Source organism: Rattus norvegicus, chromosome 16 (assembly GCF_021556685.1).
Source record: "Rattus norvegicus strain SHRSP/BbbUtx chromosome 16, alternate assembly SHRSP_T2T, whole genome shotgun sequence".
NCBI classification, from domain to species: domain Eukaryota; kingdom Metazoa; phylum Chordata; class Mammalia; order Rodentia; family Muridae; genus Rattus; species Rattus norvegicus.
The window spans coordinates 89,225,392-89,250,629 of NC_141549.1; the positions used below are offsets into that span (position 1 = coordinate 89,225,392).

At 43.9% G+C, this 25,238-nt stretch overlaps 1 long non-coding RNA gene across 4 annotated transcripts in view; it reads left to right on the forward strand.

Moving 5' to 3' along the window:
* The window catches only part of LOC148000660 (uncharacterized), a 445,138-nt gene that overhangs the window by 154,515 nt on the left and 265,385 nt on the right, over window positions 1-25,238 (forward strand). Inside the window, exons 1-2 of one of the 4 annotated variants that reach the window (XR_015640134.1) lie at window positions 10,284-11,222; window positions 11,540-13,088. This is a non-coding gene — a long non-coding RNA (uncharacterized LOC148000660). Of the gene's footprint in view, window positions 1-10,283; window positions 11,223-11,539; window positions 13,089-18,394; window positions 18,481-25,238 lie in introns of those variants that run through there. The other 3 variants (XR_015640126.1, XR_015640133.1, XR_015640132.1) reach the window with 3 other exon arrangements.

Here is a 25,238-nt window from a genome sequence, read left to right on the forward strand (position 1 = left end):
TCAGTCAAGAATTTCCTAAGGAAATGTATAAACTGGACATCTCGTTATTTGATGCAATATTTACTTTGGTTTTACTAATTTTGTCTGTCTACTGTTAGTAATTTTCTACAAGACAGGCTGCATTTATTTAGTCAAATATTCTAACAAATAAATTCAACTCCTTGGGTTGAACAAACGGTTCAAGTTTCTGATGATCTGATTTTTTTTTTTTTGGTTCTTTTTTTTTTTTTTTTTTTTTTTTTTTTTCGGAGCTGGGGACTGAACCCAGGGCCTTGCGCTTCCTAGGTAAGCGCTCTACCACTGAGCTAAATCCCCAGCCCCTCTGATGATCTGATTATAAGTCTAGGTATAATTGTGATTTACTTGGGATATATGTGGTAGAGAATATGAAATTGTGAAATCCCATTACTGTCTGTTTTGTTTGCTTGCCCATTTACCTTATGTGGTAGCTTAGTGCATCTCAAGGACAGTGTTTAGATCAAAAGGGGTTGAAGAATGCCAGGATCCATCATCTGTCTAGATGGGAAGCCTGGAGGTGTGGGGGGAGATGAGACTTCTGCTACCACCTGATGTAACCAGGTAGCTCAAGAGTCATCAGGCAGTCTGACTGTAGAGAGGCATCCAATCAGACTGTCATGCCCTGTGTTTAATGGAGTGTGGCAAGGACTTTGACACAAACCATTACCCACTATTTACTTACTCAAAGCAGAAACCTACTGGAAAATTGAGTGAAATTATCCATACGTTAAGAGCTTTGAGAATATTGCATTATGATCAGAAAATTTAAAACAAACCCTCTGAACACATCGGTATTAAAAGCCATTGAGTTCTGTTACAGTATTTCAACGATCATGTTTTACAAGTTTGTTTCTATCAGCACAGTGTGAAGTAACGTTGTACAGTTGCTGGAGAATTTTAAACCAACCTTCAGATCTCTGACTTCTCCATAGCCGGGCTGTTTGGAAGGATGCTTGCTGATAGCTCAGAAACTCGGCTAATTTTCACACTCTTCATGTCTCGACAGTCCTGTTTTACTTCCAGGTTCCCAATGTTTGTTCTTAATTTGGGTTTCTTGGACGGAGTTACATAGTCAACCAAACACGCTCTTTCCCGTGTTGTAGGCTAATTGAAAAGGAACCTATTCAAATAGGCTACAAGAGAAATCGGAAACCGGGTGAGCTGTTTGGGTGCTATTTTATGTTTTAATCAGTTGTTAACATTATATGGGAATGTGCTTTGCCTGTGGCCATTGGAGCAATTGAAAATGAGCTAGAGCCATGGTTAAAATTGCTTTTTCACACCCTGCAAAGTTGTCATGAACAACTAAAATGGGGGGAAAAGTAGCAACCAGTATGCATATGCCACTACAAGAGGAAATACAAAAATTCAAATAAGTATATTATAAAATCTCCTGTTGTTTTTGTGGTAGCACTGGGGATAAAACATGGGGCCTTGCACATAATAAGCAAGCAATCTCCCACTGAGTCAGGCCCCCAGCCTACTTTCTACTCTTTATTTTAAGACAAAGTCTCACTGAGTTGTTCTTTGTGGCCATGAACTCATTTGCTAGCCCACCCAGGCAGGCTATGAACTCATGAGTCTCCTGCCTCAGCCTCCTGAGGAGCTAGGATTTCAGTTATGCCCCTCCAGATTGAACTGTAAAACCCCTTGAGCCAGAATAATTGGGCTGGTTTTCTGATTACCGTTTTGAGTATGATACATGACCAACCGTTTAGTGAATGCAGTAGTCATAACGCATTTCGATACAGCTTTTCTGTTTTTCCTAAGTATTTAAACATTAATGTATATATTGTACATATCTATGTATGTGCATGTATGTATGCATGCTGCTGTGTGTATAATGCGTTTGTGTGCAGTTGCGCATTAGCACACGTGTGGAGGCCAGAGATCAATTTGAATGTTGTTCTTCAGGATGACTGTTTATCTTGTGTTTATGATACAGAGCATCTCTCTGGGATCTAAGCCTCTAGTTAGATTAGCCTGGCAGGCCAACAGTGCCTAGGGATCTTCTTGTGCTGACTTCTCTAGTGCTGAGGTTACAAGTGCCCACCATCACTACTTTAAGTTATTTCCATAGAAGAGTTTGGACAAAAGAAGCACTCACTCATAAATGGAGCCCCTCTCATCCTCTAAAATGTACCCACAAATCCCATTCTGACTCAGAACACCCCACCCCCACCCCTTTGCCAAGTCTGGCACACTCTGTAAGACAAATGACTTTTTTCCATCAAGCATTCTGGGTGCATCAAGACATGGCTTAAGTTTAATGATATCAGTCAAAAATCCAACAAGAGAAAAATTCCACTGGAAAGTCCCTCGGGAGTCAGCAATGACATTTGGAGCAATTGCAGGGCTGGGTCCCCAGTTTCCACAGCAGGCTGCCCCTCTGTGAGGTTTTCTCCACACCATTGGGCCTTATAAAGTTAAAGCCAGCAGAGAACCTGTACAACGAATTAATTATAAGTCATTTTATTTACGGCTCAGAGATTTCGTCAGAGGATCCTCTTTCCCTCTTAGAGATTTTCTGGGATGATCATGTCTAGATGCATAGCATACGGAGTTCTGAAAACCATTGGTTAAAAAGGAAACTAGCTCAATGGGAAGCAGAATTTGAAAGGCCCTTAGGTCTCATTTGAGGCGTATATTCTACTTCTAAAATTACAGTCATAACAAAGTCCCTCAGACAATGCCACCTAATGAGCCCGCAAATGCTCATTAAAGCCACATTGTGATTCCATTATCAAGCCAGCAGATTGGAAATTGACCACCTCTGACCACATACTTTAGAAGCCTGATTCCCAAGCAAATGGGAAGACAGCTAATTGATGTATGACTTATCCTGGCAACAAGGTACGGTTTTCGTACAAAACAACTCAATAGATATTTAACGAATATGGGCTCTTCTTTTTTTTTTTAAACGATGAAGTAAACAATTTTGTCCCTTTAGTGTATTAATAGCCCTCATATAGAACCTGTGGGATTATTAGGGATAGCAGGAAAGAGAGGCTGGAAAGACAGCTCTGTGCATAAAGTTAGACAAAGCAGGAGGGAGACCGAGGGATGTTGCTTTTAAGCTATGGTTGTTGGGAACACTCTGGATGATTCACACCTGTCACCTCTGCTGTATCTCACATTCCTATCTTAACTGGGGCCTGGGAAAGCAGCCTCTCATTTAAGGTCTGCTGCCCGGCGCCACCTTTATTTTTGGTTCTTGATTAGTGTTGAAATGATAATGTGGGAACTACACTTTTTTTTTCACTCTAGAAGTCATATTTGTATTATTTTCTGACTACAAGAGCAGTCTATGCTGGGATCCCATCAAATTAGAAGTGAAGCCAAGCAAGCTTGTGAAATGCATCCATAACCCGAACACAAAGGGTCTCATCTTATACAAGACACTTCGCTTCTTGTGAGTTACGGAGACAGTTACAGGGGCGGGGAGGGACTCCAGTGTAGGAGGTGATATCCTGTTTCCTCACTGTTCTCACCAAGGCAACCAGGAGTGTTGCCAATCCTTCAGAGATACCAGGCCATTTTCTCAGGTGTGATGCTTGCTTACATATTTAGAATGTCTGTGTATCACTTCGGGCATTCCCAGAATCAAGTCATGAGCCCGAGCGAGCAGCAGAGGCATGGGCAAAAGACCACACACGTTTCCTGACTGGAGGAGGAAGCTGCCGTCATCCTCCTGAAGGATGGATTCCTGTAGGGTGCTGACCCACCTGCCACTCTTCCCTCAGTGGTCTCACTGTGGCAGGTGACACTTCCATAAGGTTTATCACTACCATAAGCCATTATGGCATGGGGCTGGTAATCCTGAGATTGTATAACAAGTTCTTTTCATGGATCTTTTAATGAAAGAACATTCTTCCCTGAAGAGACTCAGGGGGCCATTTCTTAGGTAAGAATCCAATCACTCTGATGAAAATTCATGCATTTGGCTTAGACGGCTTTTCCTATGTGAGGGGACTATATTTCCCCAACAAATTGTGTGTGTGTGTGTTTTTAAGGAAAACAGTTTAATTAAGATTTTTCTTTAACCAAGGAAGGATAAAGGGAAGTTTGGAGACACCAATCCCCATGTTTATCCGGACAAATAGCTTAATAGCTTTTAGAATCTTGTTACCAGTCTTCCCCGCAACCCAATCCCCACCCCAGGAAGCTCATATTTCAGTCTTTTTAACAAGTTAGAAAGATGTCACTGCAAACATTTCCCCCTTTTGCATATCACGTATCTTCATTTTTTATGGTGGTTTAGAAGAGAGAGATATGAATGAAAGACAGAAGGAACCTCTTGTAGTGGTGGGTTTTGGCTACACCACTTTGGCTCATGGCAGATTGCACCCAGGAGCTATCTTTGGACACACACAGACACAGACACAGACACAGACACAGACACAGACACAGACACAGACACACACAGACACACACACACACACACACACACACACACACACACACACACACACACACAATCTTATGTTTTAAATGCCTTGGCTACCTCAAAGTCTGGGCACTCCTAAACCTTCTCCTGCTACCCTAGGCCCAATCGGGGAAGTGCCCAGTGGCCACTCACCTGAATTCTCACATGGCTGCTCTATCTAGCTGTATCTTCTGCTGTTCCCATGTCCCACGTTTCTTCCCAGAGACATCAGTTCTCCTCCTTCTTCTCTGCGTCCTAATTTACACAACTCTAAGGGCCCAACAACCCTGTGCCCAACCATTAGCTGTTGTCATCTTTATTGATGGATCAAAAACCAATTGGGGACAAGGACCTTTTGTGTTTAGACATGCAGAATCCTGATTGAATCAAAGCATTAGAACCAATCTCCAACAAACTCTTGAGAAAAGATTTGGAACAGTTTACAAATCCATATGTTTAACATGATACATTGCAAAGGTAAAATGGTAGACGATGGAAAGAAAGGTTTGAGCAATCAAGTACTAGATATAATGATGTCTGAAAACAAGAGTACAAGTTGGAGACTCCTGCATATATGCTCAGAGCATGCCATGAGGTTGGCTGGAGACAGCTGAATAATTGCTTACATGTACCTTCAGTTTGACTGGAGACTCCTGTGTATTTGCTTGAGTGTGCCATACGTTTGGCTGCTCTAGAGTTCTTAAAATCAGATAGTTAGAGAGTTGTGTGGTCAGTTATGATATGCACACCCATGCATTTAAATAACAGCTTGATAAAGAAATGGGTTGGGGGTCTTATATTAATACCTACTGGGAACATTAGCGATATCAAAGTTACTATATCTTCTGCATATGGACTCTTAGAAAGACAATGCCACCAACAGACATAATTTGTGACCTTTCTTGATAAGCTATGACCTTTGTCCTCTCCTTCATGAAGGATGTCATCACTATCACTATCTCATTGTTTACTCAGTAGTAGTTCTTGTGCAGCCCAGGTTGTCACACTTATAGCAATCCTACTGCCTCAGGATTCAGCGCTGGAATTACAGGCATGCACCACCACACACTTAAAGAAACATGTCTGTGAAGGGCTGGATATGTGGTCAGAATTCTTCCCTCTTCTCCTTCCCCCTGATCTGTACACTGTGTAATATGTCTTTTGAAAATGGAGTTTCAGGGCTACCCCTAAGCGCTTTGCCATTCACAGGCAGTTCCTCACAAATCAATCTTGGCTTTTAGAAGTACATCCTACCTCAGATTCTGACACCACACCTTGTATATTCTCTTTCTTCAATCATTTCTTTCTATCACTTCTCTTCGTTCCCTGCTTTCTTATGGGTGATGTTCTAGACATATAAGGTCAGCATGGTTTGATGGATATGAACTCTGGCTGAGCCTGGAGCCACTCAGTCATGCATATTGTTTTGTATGTCACCATGGACAGCATACTCCATTCATCGGCCTCCCAGTTTTTCCCCTTGTTAGCAGATGATGAAGATGTACGCATGTTGCCTGTTTGGGGGCATTGGGCACATCGAAGCATATGAAACTCAGAGAGCTTCATGTGCTGTTCACCACGGGTAAAGGCAGCAGAGACTTACCTCTAGGTTGGAGGAGAAATCCCACATATTGTTTCCTATCAGCCCTGTGCCGAGGCTACAGCCTACCTTCCTCTAGCACCTTGACCTCTCCTGAACTGGTGAACAGACATCTCCCTTATTGTAGACTCGGCCCATCCAACATTTATGCAGATGCATTGGCCAGATCCTGAGCATAATTTTTCGATATTCTTCTCCTCAAGGAGTTAGTCACCAAATCTCCCCCCCCACCTCCTCCCCTCTCTATTTCCATCCCAGTCTTGGTTGTTATTGATTGTGATTTTACAGTGGCATCTGTCCATCTGGATTTGGGAAGTTTGTAATTCTAGGTGCTGATATCTAGTCTTGTCTTTATTGGGTGGGTATCTTGTCCCTTAGTTTCTTTTACCTGCTCTGGTTCTTAGGAGGGCTACGTGTTGCCAGGTAAGGAGTTCTGGGAATCTGTTAGGTGTAGTCAAAGGGGTTCTTAGTAAAATGTCTTTCTAGATATTGGGAGCTGACACTTAGAAATGAGGATGGGCTAGGGGTGGGGAGGGTAAGGAGGTCCACAGGTGGAAGGAAATTGAGGTCCATCAGGATCTGCTTAGTTCCCTGGGAAGGGGGACAACACACGATCTGAGGCCACAGCAGGTCAGCTGCATGGCTGGGAATGAGGCTCGGGATTGGATTTGGAGGAAAGAAGGGAGAATGGAGACCCGAAGCTCACCTACATGTTTGACTGGCCGGCTTGCTTCTCTGGCAGGCTTGACTGGCATCTTCCCAGAGAATGCCTGCTGGAGTTGGGGGCTGGGACAATAGGGTGAGTGTGGAGAAAGGTTAGAGAAGATATGAATGGTCCATTGGAGGTGTAGGGGAGGCCACAGCACATGGTCTGCTACAGGGTTGGGGCTAAGACTGAGGGGGTTGAATTTAAAGGAAAGGAAGGTGAGATGAGCTGAAGATCCAGTTAGGCTATCTGCTTCCCTGGTCATATTGGGCTGCAGGTTCCCAGGGAATGCCTGATAGAGTTGGAGGCTGGGATAGTGGTGAGTAGTGGGGAGGAGGGTGGGAGCAAAGGACCTGTGTGATCTATTGGAGACAGGAAGAAAGTGGTCAGGTGAAGGAAGGCTGCAGTGGCTGGTGTGCTACAAAGCTGGGCATGAGAACAGAGCAATGGATTTAGAGACGAGAAGGAGGTGGCAAAGAAGATGTGCAGCTAGCCTCCCGGCTTCCCTGGATGGAGTGTCAGGAGTGCTCTCAGAGAATGCCTGATGGCGTGATAATGGAGGGGTGAGGGGAAAGAAAGCTGAAGGAGACGGTTGTCAGAGAGGAAGGGAATATGGCAGCAGGTATTCTGTTACAGAGCTGGGGAGGAGACGCGGGTGTTGGACTTAGAAGAGAGCAGAGAGATGAAAGTCAGGCTGCCTGCTTCTGTGACTGGAGTTTGGCTTTCCCTATCCTGTTACTTTTATTATCCTGTCTCTCATGCCTCCATCTTCCTCTGTCCCATTCCCTAGTCCCATCATAAACAAGCACAGTTGTCACACCTGGATTGTTGTCATACCTCAACTCCTCGTCTCCTGGCCTCCAGTCATATTCCTCTGCCCTCCCCACCTCTAAGATGCTGCTGCAGGGCTCTGACCTGACTGCTGACTGACTCTCTTCTTCAAGGGACTCAGAGGTTCCCAGTGGTCTTTAGGAAAAAGCGGAAAGCCTTTAGCAAGACAGGACTATGCTTGGCAATCTCTATCCTCTTCCCTCTCTAGAGCCTTCAGTTTTGGTTGCCTCTTCAAGTGCCCTTACTATGTGCACTTGAGCTATATGTGGAATCTGTGTGTTTTCCATCCCTGGTGCGTGAATTCTGGGATGTGCTTTTTGATGGGAATATTTTTCTCTGCTTGAGACAGTAAGCTCAGCTGCTTGCCCAGCCTTATGTGGAACACCTTAAATTGTTTTGTTTATTTTGCAGTTTTAATTTTAATTTTAGTTTTCACCAGGAAAACTATTTTCCAAGATAATTTTATATTTGATTTATTCTTTATCATAGTACTAAATACATTGTAAATTAAAAAATTTTAATATAATTTTTCATTTGTAATATTTTTGTTGTCACTTCTACAGCGCTGGGATTTTGGGGCGGAAATTAAATTTTCAACATGTCTGTTTTCGTTTGAAATAATTTTTCAGTGCAATATTATTTATCGTGAGTTGGGTGAAAAATAGGTTCAAGACATTTCCTTTTAATTCAAGGTTTCTTAATGAACCTGAATCTCAAGTTTCCCAAGATTATTCAGATATTCTAAATGATGTGATATGGTAACAATCTCTTTCTTCCCTTTTAGTTTTTCTTTTCCATGCCGAGGGTGGGACCCAGAGATTCAACCTTGCTAAGCTAAACTGAATGGCTGAGCCACCCATCCAGCTCGGACAACCTATTTCTTTAAAAAACTATTTTTTAAGATATTTACATGTGCAATTTTAGTTTTATACTTGAAATAATTTTGCCTATAAATATACATATATATGTGTGTATATATGTATACATATATATGTATATATGCACATATATATACACATATGTGTGTGTGTTTGTGTGTGCGCTTATGTGCATGTGAGTATAGGTGTCCAAGGGGCCCAGAGGTTTAGGATTGTCACACAGCTGAGCTACAGACTGTTGTGAATTGCCCGGAATGAGTGCTAGGAACCAGATGGTCCTCTGTAAGTACAGTAAACACTCTTCACTGTCCCTGCCTTTTCATTGCCCCTCTCCTCATTTTCTGAGCAGAAACTTAAATTCACCGATTGATGATTGATTGACTGATTGATTGTGTATATGCGTGTGCCTTTGTGCTACTGCATGTATGTGGAGGTCAGAGGACAACTCTGGGCGTTGGCTCTTCCTTTCTATCTTAGGAGTTCCTCGGATGGAATTTAAGATACGACATCGGCCTTGGCACAAGCCGCTTCCCCTGCTGGGTCATCTCACAGCCTTTCTTTCTCTTCTATACCTGTAACCCATGTTATAGAATAATGCAGAGCCAGCCACAGGGCTAACACTGAGCCACCTCAGTACCCAACTAACGTGAAGTGGGTGCTTAGGCTGGACCCCATGAGTGCTGAATGTGGTGGGCCCTTGCTAGCCTCTTCGCAGAATCCTCTCTGTGAAGACTGACTGGACTCAAGTCAGTCAAGAGGTCCCGAAGCCTAGGTCGAAAGCTCCTACACAGAGATGCACCTTCTTTTGCCTGCATTACTTCTCTTCCTCAGCATTTAGAGGAAAATCCTCAAAAATCGTTGCTAACTGGATCACCTCAGTCACATGCTCACTTGGGACCAATCACTGTGGTCTGGAGCACTGGTATTGTGGCCGGCCATTGTTGGCTCACATGCTGATGTCTGATGGACGGAAGGTAGCACCTGAAGTGTGGAGAGTTGGAGAAGCTCCTCCGTGGAGGGTTCTTTTCTGAGGGAAACAGAAAGGAGACTAGAGTTGATAGTCGGGCGCTCTAGCCTTTAGCCTCACTCCCGAAGCACAGGATATACTCTCTTTCAGAGCTACTAGAACACGGAGATTCCTATGAAGCTGTGTTCCCTCCAGCACCACTCTATCTGGGGCTGCACAAAGACTCGGTGGTAAATACTGGAGTGAATGAAACAGGTCCTGAGTTTCATCGTTTAGGTTTAATTTATTCCCAACTATGAAACCCTGAAAAAACAAACTACACTACTACGGAGATTGTTTCATTGCATGCCCCTGGTTCGTTTGCATCCGACAGCAGTTTAGTGGGTAAAACCGTCCATGAAATGACTGGAGAATGTAGAAAGAAAACATGAGAAGTTAGAGAATGGCCCAACCCGGTGCGTTTTAGGCCTTACAAGTGACAAGAAGAAAGATGTTGCAATGAAGAGAACAGAACATAAGTTATTTTTCTTTCGGGTTGTTTGAAATATTGTGTACCACCGGGGGTGGGGGGCAATCTTCTTGAGAGATAGTCTAGTAAAATGTTAAATTTAGGAGAATGAAGAGAGCCGTTATCACTGGGGTTGATAGAATGCGGAGATTATCAGCCATTTTAGACAGCGGTAGTTTTACAAATACTGAAGTCAGCTCTATACGGGAGGGTGAAGCCTTGTATGGAAATCAGAGATAAAGGAATAAACCTGCCACTGAGCAAGATTTACTACGCTGCCAGGCAAGGAACTCAAAGGTCACTCCTGAATTAAGTTACCTTTGTATGACTTTCTGTTCTGGGTGTGGAAATACAGAGACTGGTGAAATTCATTAAAGCGTGGCTGACAGCGATAGGGGTTCATTAATTCCGAAGAGGGAGGAGGTTTGGCTTTCTGTTAACGCCCTGTGGGAATTCTAGGGGGTATGGTTTGGTTCCTGGAGCCAAATGGAGCATTAAAATAGAAGCCGGCTGTGGGAATAAAAGCAGGGACTAGACCTTCTGCCTAAAAATAGTCATTGCTTGAGCAGACTGTCTGATAGCTGGTCAGAAATTGCACTGGTCACAGCATGTAGGTTCTATGATAATGACACAGAAAGAGGAGCTGGCAAACACAATCACGTATGCAGGATGAGGTGCACATATAAGGTGCAACAAAGCCAGGTGACGTCACCCTAGGAGCAGCACCAGCAGGAAATGCTGTGGCTTTTCTTCAAGGCTTCCGGTAGCACGTGGTCAAGGACAAGCACCTCACATCAAGGAACATCTCATTAATGGCTAATGTCAGAGTCATGATAACTCACAGCCTTCATTTTCAGCCTCAAGTAGAAAGTAGGCTGTTCTTAGAAGCTGATCTACTGGTTGGAAGCTGTACTTCACCAATTGAGGGATTCGAAGGTGTTCTGTCAGTGACAGTATCCCTCTGCCCTCGCCGAAGGTACAACCCTAGTCTTCAAAGTATGCTGCGGATAAGGTGAAGCAGACATCAGGCTCAAAGCTGCGTCCAGAACAATTGCATCAAGAGAGGAGTCAGCCATTGGTAGCACTGTATACAGACTCAGGCCTTGACCCAGGTCCTTTGGCAGCGGGAGGCAAAGCTTGAGACTGCAGAATTTCACATTTAGTATCTTACTGAATGTGTTGATCCTGGGATGGCTTCAGCGCATGCCCAGGCCTGCAGGGAAGCAAGAAGCTGAGGATAAAAACCGTGTGAACCATATCTGGAGGACAGCCCAGGAGACCTTCGAAAGTATGCTGTTCTTTTAAGCGGGCATTATGTAGTTAGCTACGTCTGGATGTGGGGTACTCTGTGGATGTAGCCCTTAACCGCGTGTACTTGTTTGTAGTAGAAGTGTTACCAGTGAAATGAAAGCAGGTCCTCTAACTTCTGGCTCTGTCGGTCCACTCCAGTGGTTACAGACAGAGCCCGCAGTCCCCTGCAGGCTCTGAGTCCTGTTTCCCCCTAATTTGGGAAGTCTCCAGGGACTTCACTACTTCCTGACTCCTAGAGGAGTTTGTCTCTCACTTGTAGAATTCTCACGATTTCACTTTCTGTTTCCCTTTCAGAGACTGCCTGTCTGCTCCACGGAGCAAGGCATCCAGGCTGCAGACCCGATCTCTCTGACAGTTGGTCTGTGTGTATGTGGCATCTGCGTTTGTGCGTGCCTGCAGAACTTGATGAAAATCACACGTACCCGTCATCTTTCAGCATCAAGTCCACTGTATATCCATGCTAGGCAATATTTTGAGTGGATCATTCTAGACTTTTTCTTTCACATACATATGCAAATACATGTAGATGTGCATGAATGCTCATTTACTTTAAAAAGTAAAACCGTACAGGAGGGTATGTTCAATGCACCCCTCCCCTTCCGGAGGGTCCGTAGCTGTCATGTCATGCCAGTAACAAATAACCACCTGATAACTCCAAGTCCTCATGTAGATGATGCATCTTTGTCTACTAGCTGTGCTGGTTAATTTTGTGTCAGCTCCATACAAATCAGAGTCACCCGGGAGGAGGGACTCTCAATTGAGGAACGGAGTCCATCATGCTGGCCTATGGACAATTCTGTGGGACATTTTGTTGATTAATGGTTGATGCGTGAGAACCCAGCCCGTTGTGGTCAGTGCTACCTCTGAGCAGGTGGTCTTGGGGAATATGAGGAAGGTAGATGAGCAAGTCAGGGAGATCCAGGCAATGAGCACTGCTCCTCTGTGCTTTCTGCCTCAGTTTCTGCCTCTAGCTTCCTGCCTGAGCGTCCCTCCATGATGACTTATAACCTATAAGTCAAATGAACACTTTCTTCCTCAGGTTGGTTTTGGCCAGCATCAGAAACCAAATTAGTTACACTACACTAGCACTTACTGATAAAGCTGGGCTGCCTTCAGTTTTAGTTGCAGAAAATACTACATGAACATTTTGATCATATATGTTTATTACATATTGTGTCTATATGTTTGTGTGCATATACATGGGTATCTATTATGTGCATGTAGATATACGTATATATTTGTATGTCTATATGCAAGTATATTTATGTATAGGCTATGCACACGTACATCTATGTATCTGTATCTATATTTATATTTCTGTATGTGTGTATATACCTGTGTATCTACAAGTGTATATGTAGATATATGTATGTCTACATGTATGTGTGTAAATGTATGTGTCTAGTATGTATTTACATGTATATGTATATGTAGATACATGTTTCTATGTATGTGTATGTGTATTTATACATGTATATCTAGTATATGTGTTTATATATATCTTTGTGTGAATATATGCATATGTGTATGTATGTATATATGTATATATATACATGTATGATGGGTTTGAATGAATATGGCTCCCATAGACTCATAGGGAGTGGCACTCTTAGGTATGGCCTTGTTGGAGGAAGGGCATCATTGGGGTAGGCTCTGAGGTTTCAAATGCTCAAGCCAGGTCTTGTGTCACTATCTCTTCCTATTGCCTGCAGATCCAGATATAGAACTCTCAGCTACCTGTCCAGCACCATGTCTGTCTTCATGTCACCATGCTTCCTGCTATGACAATAATTTACTAAACTTCTGAACTGTAAGCCAGCCCCAATTAAAAGTTTTCCTTTATAAGAGTTGCCATTGTCATGATGTCTCTTCATAGCAATAACTAAGATAACATGTGAATATAAGGTAACATGTGTGTCTATATAAATATATATGTGTGTATATGTATATATATGTATATACATATATATGTGTGCATGTGTATCTCTGTGTGTATGTACACATGTATGTGTATGCATATTATATATATTTGCTAACATACTAGGAATAAACCTGTAAGACATAAATTCATATGAACTTAAGGATTCTATTTTAAACAGCCACACAAGCCACTTTCTTTAAAGGTTTATTCCAGTTAGGCTTTATCGTTTGTTGATGAAGGTATTGACTTTCTCAAGCACCCACTGAAAGTGGGCATGCCAGTCATTTTAACTCTCATGGTTGGTCTGGAGAGAGCAGTTGTGTCACAACTTTAATATCCCTCTGATAGCTTTCCATCAGAATGGCCTTCCGTCTTCCTTGTCTGTCTTATGTTGCAGCTTCCTCTCCCCCTTTACTAACTCACAATGGCTCTCTACGTATTGTGCATATTGAGTCTTTCTGACATGCGTGCATATCTGTGTGTTTAGATGTGTGAATGTATGCATGAGTGTGCTCATGTATATACATATCTTTGTATTTCTAACCATCTTTTGCTGGGTAACAAATTGTGATAAACCTTAGAGGACACCCATGAGATGTGAGATGTGGCATCTCATACAGTCTAAGAGTAACTGCCCACATGAGGTGCTGTACAATCTGAGAGTAACTACCTGTGTGAGGTTCTTGCTCAATATCTTTTATACAATAGTCAGCAACTGCCGAAGCTGCCATCTGATGGCTTCCCAGAGCCTTGTGAAGGAGGGTTCCCATCCCTGGCAGTCCTATTTCCCCTCCATGGATGCTCTGCAGATGCTTACCGGTGCTGGGACATTTACATGTGACCTCTCTGTTAGGTTTGTGCTTTTTATGAAGTAGCAGTTGGTTCATTAGGAACAAATGTGTTAGGAATAGGGATGTAGATGCTGTCTATTAAATTCTGGGTATGGACAATGGCTCAGCAAAGTGCCTGCCAAGCAAGCATAGTATCTGAGCTTGGATACACATAGCCCACATAAAACTTAGGACACTGTAGTGTACCTCAGCTCTGGGAAGGGGTGGTGCTGGGAAAGAGAGTTTGATTCCCTACTCCCATTGGTCAGCCAACCCATTAGAGTTGAAGAGCTTCAGGTTCATTGAAAGAATGTGTATCAAAGACTTAAGGATGAGGACACTCAAGGAAAGACATGCATCATCTACCTATGTCTTCATACATATATGCATATACACATGCACAGAGCTGTAGAAACATGTACTGAACATAATACAGCACACACAGCAGTGACCCACTGTCCACCCAGATGTCATAGAACCACTGTTGCTATAGCGGACTATTCTAGGCAGCCAGATATGATGGAGGAGACAGGAAAAGAGGTTTAAAAGTCTGACCCTCTTTAATCTACCACAGTCCAGCCTCTCACCACAGGTCATTTGCAGCTTCCCACACACGAAGTTTATTGTTTTTGTCCTCTGTCACTTCTCACCTCCTTCAGAAAGGCTCATTGCCATTTATGGCCTCAATTCATGGTCACCATTCAAAGGTTTACTGTTGGGATTTGCCCTAAGTGTGAACAAAGTCACATGAGTGTGTTCTCTGTTTGGATACCTGTCAAGCAAAGTGGCAAGTTACACACATGCACACATGCGCAACACACAAACAGACGTGCACGCATGCATGCATGCATGCATACACACACACACACACACACACACACACACACACACACACCAACAGAGAGAGAGACACACAGAGAGACAGACAGACAGAGAAAGGGAGACTACACATCATACATTATTTAGCAGGCATAGACAAACCACAAGTGACATCCCTATTCAATAATGGGAAGAATGGGAGACACGTGTCTATCCCTGGTCCACAGCAATTATAAAATCCATCTGGGGCACAATGCCAATGTTTGGATTTTTTTCCCCCTGGGAATGGTTTTCTATGGGCCTCTGCTCTGTTTTTTGGATTGTCATTTCCTCCCTCCATTCATCTTTCTCTTTACTTAAAACATCAACAGTTAACTTCTGAACACTCCCTCTGCTTGCTTATAGCCTGGTGTGGTTGGAGGAGGGCACTGACACCCTGTGTATTTCTTGTTATCTCTGACTGCTTCCATTCAAGAACAAACATAATTCTTTTAAAGATGTCATAGGTCCTTGTTTGTCAAATTATGCCTTACTAGGTAAAAAAGGCATACCAATCTGTCTGTCTGTCTGTCTGTATTTTATTTATTTTACATCTCAATTGCTGCCTCCCCTTCCAGTTACCCCCTTCCTGCTCACTCCTCCCACAATCCTTCCCCCGAACCTCTCCCCTTCTCCTCTGAGAGTGGAAACCCCCCTATCCTCCCCAACCCCCCAACACACACTTCAACTCTCTGCAACACTAGGTACATTTTTTTCCTCTGAAGCCAGCCAGGGCAGTACAGCTAGAACAACATATCCCACTGACAGGCAACAGCTTTTGGGACAGCCCCTGTTCCCGTTGTTCAGGACCTACTGGAAGACCAAGCTTCACATATGCTACTTATGTGTGGGGAGAGCAAGGTTCAGCCCGTGTATGCTCTTTGGTTGGTTGTTCAGTCTCAGACAGCCCCAAGGGTCTGTGTTAGTTGACTCTGTTGGTCTTCCTGTGGAGCTCCTATCCCCTTAGGGGTCCATAATACTTCTTCCTATTCTTCCATGAGGTCCCCAAGCTCCATACACTTTTTTCTGTGGGTCTCTGCATCTATCTGAGTCAGCTGATTGGTGGAGCCTCTCAGAGGACAGCCATGCTAGACTCCTCTCTGCAAGCATAACAGAGTATCATGAATAGTGTCGGGGATTTATGCTTGCCCATGGGATAGGTCTTTAGTTGGGGTGGTTATTCCCTCAGCCTCTGCCTCATTCCTCCATCCCTGCATTTCTTGTAGGTGGATAAATATTGGGTTGAAAGTTTTGTGGGTGGATTGGTGTCCCTATCTCTCCACTGGGGTTTCTGCCTTCCAACACAAGGTGGCCTCTTCAAGTACTGTTGCTGTAAAATTATAAAAAATGCTGTCTTTTACCCTGCACTAGGTCTAGCACCGTAGTGCCCCAAGATATCTGTTAGATATCTTTACCTCAGTCAGCAAAGCATCTCACCATCTTATCCCATATAATACTGCCAATGGCTACTCTCTGAGCCTCGTAATAATATCTCTAGTTCCCAAAGCAGGTTGCCACCATGCCATACATACACATCCCAATTCCGTGGTGGCCCAGTATCTCCAGCTACCACCCACTCTCTTGAATTCAATTAAATCATCACAAGAAAGAACACACAACACAATAACCTCGGATCCAATTGATAAGATATAATTGCCCACCTAGACATACAAAGCCCTGTACATATCCATCCCTTAAGAATATTCATGAGAACCTGTAAATGTGCAGAGAGGAGTCTTAACATCAGCCTCCATGCTCTTTCGGCTGCTCCTCCCCCCTTCTTTGCTCCTCCTCCTCTCTAAAACTCCCCCCCCCCCCGCCCATCCTTCCTTCTTGTTCAATGACAGGCCTTGTTCTTTCTTGTACCTGCCTTCACCTGCATAATGACATCATCCTACAAGGTACCATGTCCCCAATGCTATGAGTCACACAGCTCAGGTCATCCCCTCAGAGAGTAGCCATTGGCAGTATTATATGGGATAAGATGGTGAGATGCTTTGCTGACTGAGGTAAAGATATCTAACAGATATCTTGGGGCACTACGGTGCTAGACCTAGTGCAGGGTAAAAGACAGCATTTTTTATAATTTTACAGCAACATCAATATGGATCTTTCAATTGAGCCAAGAGTCAGGGAACTATGAAACCATTCTTGATGCTCTATGACTAAACAAATTTTTTTTGATTAGTGGCAAGGGTCTCTGAGACATGCACTGTGGATTGTTTATGGAACCTTCTGTTTATCAGGGAAGGTTGACAGGTGACCTTAAGACTCTTGGAGATGGGGGGTTGAATATGATAAAAATGTGTCACATGAAAACCTTAAGGGAGTAATTGAAACAAAGAGACTCCAGGCTCTCTGCTGAAGAACCCTCCTGAGGGCTTGCGTTTATTAGCATAATGTGTTTCTAGAATCATCCCCTCAGAGCTGCCGAGGGTGAGGAACGGTTTAATCTTTTCCAGCCAGTGTTGCGTTCCATTCACGCTGAAATTCAGCTTGAAACGGAGCAAGTCTGTTTGGCTTGTCTCTTCAACTTCTCAGCCCTCCGGTGTTTGTAACCACAAAACTGCTTCTTTCACCATTCTGACTGGAAATGTCCAAAAACACTGCTCTGCTAGGTGCAGGTTTTGTTTTTGTCACAGCCACTGGTGACAAAAATTGTTTAGTTCTCTATGTCTGTGACCTGAGCTACTGTCTCTTCGGTCTCTAACAGAGTTCTCTCCCATTCCCCCTGCAGTAGTCCCTCTGAAACCTTTCCTTCTATTCATTAGTCACCAGGTGATATTTTGACAATACTGAAGCCAGCCCCATTATAATAAACTCCATTTTCTTTTCTAGTTTGAAGAAAATCTTTTCATGGTTCTAAGCTACAGGTTACTTTCCTTCGGGATGCAACCTGTTCCCTGGGCTTGTGGGTGGTGCTTAAGTGTAGGTTCAGTTGAGGGCAGTGGCCTGATTTTGAGTTATTTGAAGTCTTGACTGTGTTACATTGCTGGGACTGATCATGCTGGTGACTGGCTGTAGCTGCCGGCTATTGGCTAGAAACTTTTGTTAGGGATTCTGTGTGTGGTTTGGGTTTTAACACAAAATACTGGCTTATTTCCAGTGGCAGCCATTCAAAGACACAGGAAGTGGAAGCTTGCATTCTTTTAGGGCTTAGACCCCCAAGAGTGGCTTGATGCATTCCAGAGTATTCCCTCTCAAACTAATCACAGAACCCACCTAGATTCTAAGAGAGAGAAAAATGCAAACAATTGTGGTCAACCTCTATCTACCACATATAATGTTAATACCTTTGCTTGGAAGGAACTGCCTGAGAAGTTCCAGCAGGTATATTCATAAAGCACACACACTGATAACCTTCTGGGTTAAATTAAACATTAAAGCAAGAATTACCTGCCATGTAAAAGTGGGAATTAAGTTAAAATGTTCTTATTAAAGTATATTTTCATGAAAGAGTCAATTCACAGACGTGAACTGGAAAAGTGGGCATCCTATACCAGGTTTACTGACAGGTTATGTCTTCCTCCCCTGATCCAGCTCTTCTGACTGTGACGTCTCTTTGGGAGGAGGATTTCAGGCAGAGCTCACCAGTCAGCATGGATCTATGCCACCTTTTTACACCTGTAAGTCATATCTCAGCACCTCATATTATCTAATTCCTGGACCACACTATTTATATCAACTGACACAATGAAAAAGTCAAAATGTCTCTACATGCCAACTCCTCCCTGTTTGGCCAGATTTTGGGTATCTTGCTGTTGAGGAACATGAAGGTAAAGGGCTGGACCTCTGCCTTTTTTTAAGGAGGTCAGTATCACCAACAATTCCTTGTGTTCCATGTAGGGTTTCCCCTTCCAATAACCCCATCCACATCCAGTACCCAAGGTTAACTCAGACACCATTGCCAAGATACAGGGTGCCTTTGTAGAGTTGGATCACAATCAGGAGAAGAGGAAACCCAAGAGACAGGAGACACCAGCTGTCATAAAGGCTGTCCGGGTTGTGGTAACTGTTCCTGTGGTGAGTGGTATAGCCTCTGTTGGGCATTCTGATGGCGACTCTAGGCCCTCCCTCATTCACTGTGTACAGGACCAGCCTCGCTGCATGCTTCCTTCTGGCATTATCCCCATTACCTGGTTTCACTCAGGTCCGGTCTCCCCAGAGCCACTCTCCACAGCAGCTCATTCTGGTCCAGAAGCTGCCTGCTCTGTCTCTCTGAGAATCCACCCGGTCACATCTTGATCCTCACTAACCTACCAGAAACCAACCAGCCCATGGTCTCCATCTTTTCAATCAATTCCCTGCCTTTGAGAAGGTGCCCCGGGCTCAGGGCATGATATTGCCTTATGGGAGTTTGCCAAGATTTAAGCAGTGGCCGAGCAATGTCTGCAAGGCTCTATGCTCACACAGATCACTGCCATCAGGGTTTTCTTTGTCAAGAGGCAGCACCGTCCCTACCTGGAGTGTGCCAGTGCTCATTCTGAAGCAGTCCCATTCCCCTTGCTGCTTCTCTTGTGGGGGCCTTCTCAGAGCCATGCGTGGGTAACATGGTGCTACACAGAGTGGTATCCAGACTCTGTCTTCAGGGGCTCGCACTTGGCATTGTAGGGTGTAATTAAAGTGGTTTTTCTTGAGGTTTATTTTTTCCACTACCAATACATGCTTACTAAAAAATAAATAGCTGTAAAGAAAGAAGAGAGTGGAGTCAGTGAGAAAGCTCTGTGGATAAAGGTGCTCGCTGTCTCGACTGACGGCCCAAGGTCTATCCCTGGAACCAGCATGATGAAAAGAAAGAACTGACTACTGCAAGGTGTCCTCTGACCTCCACTCATGTGATTTGGTACATGTGCGCGTGCACACACACACACACACACACACACATACACACACACATATACACAAACAGACACACACACATTCACAACACAGATACACACAGACACACACACAGACACACACACACATACACACACAGACACACACACACATTCACACACACATACACACACAGACACACACACCCACACAGACACACACACACAGACACATACAGACACACACACAGACACACACACATAGACACACACACACATTCACACACACATACACACAGACACACACAGACACATACACACAGACACACACACATACACACACACATACACACACAGACACACACACATACACACATTCACACACACATACACACACAGACACACACACACAGACACACACACATACACACATTCACACACACATACACACAGACACACACACATTCACACACACATACACACACAGACACACACACATTCACACACACAGACACACAGACACACACACATTCACACACACATACACACACAGACACACACACAGATACACACACACAGAGACACACACACAGACACACACACACAGATACACACACAGACACACACACATTCACACACACAGACACACACACAGACACACACACATCCACACACACAGACACACACACCCACACAGACACACACACAGACACACACAGACACGCACACAGACACACACACATAGACACACACATACACACACAGACACACACATACACATACACACAGACACACACACACAGACACACAGACACACACGCACACACACACAGACACACACACAGACACACACAGACACACACAGACACACACAGACACACACAGACACAAACATACACACACATACACACATACACACACACAGACACACACACATTCACACACACAGACACACACACACACACACACACACACACACACACACACACACACACACATACCCGAATTTAGAGATGGAGAAAGGAATGGAAATGACCCACCGTTTGGGCACCTGTTATACTAATAGCACACTTCTTTATCTTCTGATTTGCATGAACCACTAGGCCACATAACAACCTGGCCCCTCTACATTTCTTTAACCCAGTACACATCTTTTCATGCCAGTAAAAGTTTATTTATATCCTTATAAACGCAAACACGGCCCTACAATCATTTTGAAAGCCTGTGATGTTGTTATTTACGTATCACAATTTGCAATGCTCCGTGTGAGTGCCTTTTATCTCCTGTTTTGTGTTCTTCTCTACTGGGCCCTTCAGCTCAACACAAGTTAACATGTTTTATTTATTGCTGTCTCCTCCCTGAGTCCTGAGGTCAACGCCTGACACATAATGGAGTTTCAACATTTCCTGTTGAGTGAATGAGTGAATGAGCAGATGAATGACTGATTCCATCAATCAAAGCGGCCCCTCCTCCTCCTTTTCTGAACATACAGACACTCCTGGGCCTTTGGAACAACCATACATTTCTCTGTGGTTAGCTGTCCATCTGGAAGCTGTGTATAATAAATGCCACATCACAGGAAGTTTAAAAGGATGAAAGAGATAGTATTTATAAAATACTTAACTTCTTTAGAAGGACAATCCCAGCCAACTCCAATGACTGTACTGTTATCACAGACTCTGCTCAGCCCCATTAATCACATGTGTTTCCCTGGCTTGCATTTTCTCTGAACAGCTGTGTGTCTAACAGTTGTTCCCTGAAAGCGTTTCCTGGAAGCTGAGAGGAGCACTAGCCTCTGTGAGTGAGTGTCACACTTTTTCAGAATAGCAGGGTGTTTTACACTAATTAGAAGGGTGATTCCCCGCCCCCAATTCTCTCAGGTCGGGGTTGGAAGTTATTATTATCTTAATTTTGCCACCAGGAAACTGACACAGAGAGACACCTACTCATGCAGCGTTAGATCAAAGATAACAGGAGAACTTGGATTTGAATCTTCTGACTTTCTATCTACTGAATGAATTTACCTTAATAGACTTTTCAAGTCTGTAGAAAAAGAAACAAAATTCTCATAGAATACTGAGTTTCAAGAATAAGCATTGGCTACAAGGTATCCCAGTCAGAATGCTCGTTAGTGACATTTCTTAATTACAATGCACTTAACAGAGAGCACTCACGTTGAAGGTGGTAGTTCCCTCCCTTTTGGCTTTTAAATCTAAACCATAATCTCAAAACGTGCAGAATGCTTGGGACTGGTATACCAGACTCATGGCACAGCCCAGGTGCTAACTGTAGGGAATTCTTGTTACCCTGGAAAAGTGCTTGCTGTAGTTTTCACAAGTCAGCAGATCGCCTATGCAAACCAGGCTAGGCTGGAGTTTGGCTGATTTCTCTATTTATTCCCGTATTTACTGGACACTAGGCTTCTGAGAGGAAGGATGTAAGTGAGATACTGTTTCTTGCAGAATTGCATTTCTTTGGGAACTCTCAGGAGCATGTGGTAAAAAGGTGGCTATGACCAGTGCGCAGACACCAGGCGGGTTTCCCTGCCTGATATGTTATTGTTAGCATTGCCACTATTCCTGAGATGAGTATGTACTCCTGTGTTTAGGAGTGCATAGGTGTTTGTTTGTTGTTTGTTTTTTGTAGAGGCCAAAGTAAAACCTTGGGTGTCTTTCCTCAGGTGCCAGTCAGTCACCTATTTTTGTTTTGTGTTTTGAGGCAGTATCTTTCACTATCTAGGAACTCCCTGAGCAGGCTAGACAGTCCAGCCTGCAAGCCCCAGAGATTCTCCTTCGTCTCTTTCTCCTTCTCCAACACTAGGGTTACCAGCACATGCTATCAGACCTAGCACAGATATGTACTCTGGGTATGGAACTCAGGTCTTCTCATTTGCACAGAAGCAGGAGCTGTGCCTCCTTTGTCCCTCCCAGTGTTCTTCTAACAAGTCCACCGTTGTTTCCTGTTTCTGCTGCAGCTTACTAGATCATCCACCTGGAAGGAGACTGTTGCTAGGCACTCCCTTGCCAAGGGAAGGGCTCGGGGGAATAATTCCTCAGGTTATGGTGCCAGCCCAAGAGCCTGACAGGTAGAGGATGCCTGGTTGTGCTGTCCTAAGAACACATACTCCTGCAGATTCTAGATCTCTCTTAGGAGTTGTGGGAGAAGCCAAGAGTCTTGGTAACATGGCGTCATTGAAATCGCCATCCTGGCAGCATCCGTCCTCCTCCTTATCTTGTTTTAATTGCCTCGCTTGCATTTGGCACCAAGTGAAGGATGGGATATAGAGGCAGCACCTTACCAAAACAATGATCTCTTCCTGAATCGTCACTGCCTTCTGGAACACACTTTTGGCATCACTTGGGGGACATTTCAATCCTGGAAGGCAGATAGATAAATCACGTTTAATGCTGTCAGGATGCAGCCCTCTCTTTCTGGGTCTCCGACCCCTAAAAGAACACAGGAACTAAATGAGTTGCTTCTTTCGATCCCTAACAGCAGCTGCTGAGCCACGAAGCCAGCCAATTCTTCTGTAAGGCTGTTTCCAATTTCTGGGTCTCTCTTTGCCATTCTGGCTCTGTTTGGAAAGTAAAGAGAGTTTCTAAATATTTTGAACCCCAGGGTCCTCTGTGGCTTTCTGATGTCTTCTCCCCTTTCACCAAAACATAAAGCAAACACCATTATTTGCTTGGGTAACTCATTCTTTTCTATTCGTGTGGTGGGATGGAACATAATCCAACAAATCCGTCTTCTCCCGAGTCTGTCACCATCTTCCTGATGTAAGAGGTGTAGAGTCACCACAAGGGGCATTCGTCTCCGAGGAGGCTGCACAGATGGGTTATCTCAAAGAGGAAACATGTGAGAAAAGGCGATGGCCCCAAAGTTTCAGAGAGGCGGGATGCAATTAGGAACTTGCTCATTCCCTTTCTACTTCCCTAATAGGGCATCGCTGGTAAATGGTAATTAAGACGCAGCTCTGAGGCACTACAGTGGGACTCTCACAAATGGACCAACCCGTTTCGTCAAAATCATATCCAAAAGCCTCTTTGATCCCACCTGTAAGCCACACCTGTTTCTCTCTTGGGCTCAGTAGCCTGTCTGGGCCGGGCACAGCCTCTTGCTTTGCTCCATTTCTTGTACCCAGGCGCACATACACCTGTTGCCCTAGACCAAGTTCACTGGCTTTGATCTCCAGGCACTGTAGGAGCCCTCAGCTGTGACAGGATTTTGGTTAGGCTTCATTGCCCTGGAATGCAGGTCTCAAGGGCTCTGCCCCTGCAGATCTGATAATGAACGTTCCAGGAGGGGACAGCCTGGTATGTCGGGATGTTCCAAAGACATTCTTTCATACCTTCATTGTTCTGGGAAACTGGCCATTGGTAAAGAATAGTGAAGAGATCTAGAGGTCAGAGAACTTTCCAAAAAAGAACTTTCCCTCCCATACCCAGGTCCTTCCCCTGCTAGCCGTGCGTGTTTTCTCCTTGCAATGGCCAGCACTTTGTTATTCTTTCCTTGGGGGTCCTGATTCAGTAGGCTCACCTTCCTCTTGGTCAGCAAGTAGGAAGACTATATAAAAGTTAAGGCTCCAGGGATTTGAAAGACTGAAATATTTTATGAGAGGGGGGGAAAAGAAAGTACAGTTGACTCTTATTTAAATCAAACCGATTTTTAACATATATGGCCACTGCTGTTTAAAAAAAATTTTTTTTTAAATGGGCCACCTAAAATGTAAGAGTCTTTTGCCAAAAGCCACATCTGACTCGAATAAGCAAATCTGTTGTCTATAGCCTGTGCATGTAAAACAAAATCCAAACGCAGGCATGCATGCTTTCAATTCCTCGGCGACAGATTCCATATCTTATTTGTGTGTATCTTTGATGTCTATTATGTTATGCCTTCTGAAGCGATTACGTTGCTTTCATTTAATATTTTTTCAAGTTGTTTTAAGTCTCTGAATGAAAGGACCAAAAGAAAAAAAGAAAAGAAAGGAAAAGAAAAAAAGAAAAACCACTGGATTCTTGGATCTCAGCTTTTCTGTTGGAAACAGTTTACGTTGACGTTCTCAGTCTAAACAATTTACAGTTTTCCGGATTAAGATCATGTGGAAGAAAGATGGAAATCCTAAAGGCAGCGTTGCACAAATGCTCCTGCTACTCAAGGGTAATTTAGACGTTTGTAAATTCTCACTGCTGAGAGCAATAGGAGTTATCGGAGTTTTGTGAAGAAGGCTGAAGGTGAGTCTTTTGAAAAAGCCACAGAGGCAGGGAGGCAAATCTCCCCAAACCTCAGTGTCTGCAACTGCAAATGTGCACAGGGACAAAAAAAAAAAAAAAAAAAAAAAAAAAAAAAAAAAAAACCTCAAAAACCCCCGAGGATCCAGCTTTCAAGTTGTTGGAGGGAAAACAAGCTCATTTACTGCTGATAGGATAGGGGTGGGAGGGAAGCTCCATCTGCTGACAGAGCAGACCTTCCACAGTGGGAATATTATTTCAGGTTTCTATCTTTTCCTCTTTGGTAGGAAGATATTAAAAATAAGTCTCTGGCAGAAGTACGCAAAAACACAGTCTTTG